This window comes from Trachymyrmex septentrionalis, unplaced genomic scaffold, assembly GCF_001594115.1.
Source record: "Trachymyrmex septentrionalis isolate Tsep2-gDNA-1 unplaced genomic scaffold, Tsep1.0 scaffold31, whole genome shotgun sequence".
NCBI lineage: Eukaryota > Metazoa > Arthropoda > Insecta > Hymenoptera > Formicidae > Trachymyrmex > Trachymyrmex septentrionalis.
Genome location: NW_017305474.1, coordinates 1,044,470 through 1,048,144, shown reverse-complemented (window position 1 = coordinate 1,048,144; position 3,675 = coordinate 1,044,470).

Below are 3,675 nucleotides of genomic sequence, written 5' to 3'. Positions count from 1 at the left end.
AAGTTAAATTAATGACAAAAATTATATTATATATAAAAGTATAAGAGAATACAATATAACAATAATGATATAAAAAATTAGTTAAATCAGAAATATATTATATCTCGCAGTCGCAAGATTTGTCTTTCAAAATTTATTGCGTAGCTCATTCTAATTATCAATTAATAATTAATTTTATTGGCTATCAATTGTATCGATTATATTGAATGTCAATTTGATTCACGTTGTATTAGGATAAATATGACATCATTTTCGAATTTTTTGAATTTTTGTTGTCGTGGAATGGAGATTGATTAAATCGAACTGTATCACAAAGCATTTAATTAGTAAATGTAATTTAATAATTAATTTTATTGGCTATCAATTGTATCAATTATATTAAATGTCAATTTGATTAACGTTGTATTAGGATAAAGATGACACCATTTTCAAATTTTTTGAATTTTTTTTGTCGTGGAATGGAGATTGATTAAATTGAACGTATCACAAAGCATTTAATTAGTAAATGTAATTTAGAATTTTGATACATATAATAAAAGCATTCAGAGCGTTCATACATTAATCTGTTATTTCGTGAAATTCATCGGATGGAAATCTTGTTGCGCAGAATAATCAACAAAACAATTATCGTACATTTTGCGGATAATTATGATTAATTTAAGCGCATGTATAACGTTTATTCATTTACGTTGTAATTTACGAGTACGGCCATAAAACATATATTATTATTATTCAAAGTGCGAAGTGCGTGCGGAAAGTACAATCGGGAGCAACAGGTGTAGCATCGCCGCGGTGAGTGGCGTGCGAAGTTGGCCGCATGATTTTTGAACTCCCACCGAACTTCGCGTTATTCTTTCGTCGCGGTCTAATAAGTATAAGTAAAGAATAAAATTAATAATAAATAAATAGTAAATAGATGGGTGTGCGATTAACATTAGGAATATCGTGTGCAGAATGTTACGCTATCTATTAGATTCGTAAGAAAGGAATTTTTTAAAATAAAGAAATACATTTTTCCTAATGAAAAATTTATCCCGTCAGCAGTGCGAACGTAGGACAGTTCTATCAACTGAATTCCATGCAACCGTAGTGTTATTATTCGTACAAGTGGTACGAGACATTTTATGTTGTACGCAACTTATTTAACTTGTCTTTTATACTAACAGATCATGAAGAAGATTTCAATATTTATTATTCACTAATGAGTACTTAAAAATTGCATTACTGTAGGTGATGGCTTAGAATAGCATTTATAAGCTTTTACATCAAAGCATTTAAATATCATAGAGAAAGATCGAGATATAGCATTTCAAAGATAAAAAATATTATACCCTGATATAATATATAATAAAGATTTGTATATATGTATCTGTGAATACTTATTTACTAAATAACTAACATCTATTTTTGAAATATATTTTCACTGTTTAATACCTCCTAATATTTAGTGTATTTATAATCAAAGAAAGAAGTTCGTATCTATAATTATTATACATTATATTATAAAAATTTAAGTTATAAATTAAGACTATTATGAATAAATGCAACATCTTATAGATCTATTACTTTTTAATGAATTAATAATGTCATTATTTAACCGCAAAACATTTATAATAATTTTATCTTAAAATACTAATTATATCATTTTCATTGTACGTATTTGTATAATTTTATTTCTTAAAAATGTAATTCCTAAAGAATATTCTTTTGACTGAAAGAATGAGGAATAATAATATCAGGAATAACAATGTATTTAAAGACAATTTTACTTTTATAAAAACGATTTTATCAATATTATTATTTTTATTTTAGCATTCTAGCTGTAAAATATTTCCTATTTTTTCCTTGTTTATGATTTTAATTTAAAAAAATATATAAGAATATAATATATGAATAATATTTGTTGTGATAAAAGTGGTTAGTTTCTATTAAAGTCTCTATTTAAGAATTAATTTACACTTCTTACTATGTGTATGTTTTCCTTAACTTTCTATCTTTTACGGATAGAGTCACGAATCACAATTTTTTCCTAGATTTAAGACGTGTGCAGATGTGAATTCTTCATTAAATCACGAGGAATTATATTAAGTTTCTAATTCATATAAATGCAACACGCGATGAACTGTAAGTTTTAATTTTGTAGATTTTAAACAATAGACTTACAATATCTGATAGAAAAAAAATAGCATATAAATAAAGAATGATCGTAAAGAGTGATAAGCTTAAGGAGTCTATACATCGCAAAAATTACCCTATTTTTGGGATTTTTTTTAAAGAAAGCTGCTACATATATTCTTTTACTATATTCTTCTTTTATGAACATACTTGTATATATTTAATAAATGTCTACAAATTTTGATATAACGTTTATTAGTTTTTATATTACATAAATTTAAAAAGATAAGTCTTTTATGTCTATTAAGTCTTTTATATTTCATACACAACGTAATGTATTTGTTCCGTATAGTTATTTGTTATTGATTTGTTACAGGGTGTTTAATAAGTAACGATAAAACTCTCGCATAGCGATAAAGCGGACTAAACTGAGTCGAAAAATCCTCTATCATTGTACAATTTTCACAACAGTTAATAAAATATTAATTACTAAAAATCGCCGAATAATGTTTCCAGTAATTTTTTGCTCAAGTAATATCAACTTTACAGAAAAACAGCAAGTGACAAAAATTATTTGTTTTCTTCTCATAGAGTTCTGAGAATTTTTTCAGAATTTTTTAGTACCGTATTTTTTTATGTTGGAAAAATGATTGTTAATAAGAAAATGCAGTACTAAAACGTTGATAAAATTCTGAGAAAATTTTTAGAACTCTATGAGAAGAACATAAACGATTTCTGTCTCTTGCTTTTTTTTTTTTTTTTTTTTGTAAAGTTGTACTTGAAAAAAAAATTATTAAAGACCAATATTTGATGATTTTTAGTAATTGATATATTGTTAATTACTACAAAAGATAGAGGACTTTTCGACTCAGTTTAGTCCGCTATATTTCTATGCGAGAGTTTTATCGTTACTTATCAAACACCCTGTATATATAGTATACTTTGATTCCAAATATTTAAGATTTTTCTTTTATACATACTGACATTATTTTATAAGATTTATATTTATATTGATAAATTAAATGTATAATTTTTTTTCTCAATTTTAATAAAATAAATATATATAATTACATTTCAAAATTATCATTATCGACTTTTTATGTTTTGACGTATTATAAAAACATTTTTAAGATTAATTTAAAATAATTTCTATGGATACAACTAATTCTCTTTTTGCAAGTCAAATACGTATATCTATAATAGAAATAATTTGACGATTTATGTTACGAGTACCAGTTTCCAGAAAAAATAATCTGGAAATTATCTCGGGATATTACAGTGGATTGACTAAAACCCTTGAATGATGATTGCTTCAATTAGAATCAACGGTTATTACCTGGGTGGAGCAGTCGCTAAACAAACTTTGAAATTACTGCCCTCGAATGTGTACTAATTTTGAAGATGACGGATATTTGTGATATGTATATAAATTACGACCTACAGTCAGTTACGTAACATTTCGTGGTTTAATATTATATATTTTCGATTTATACAAAATTGTCGTAAACATTTTTAAAAATAAAAGATTAAGAGACAAGAGAGAGAGAGAGAGAGAGAGAG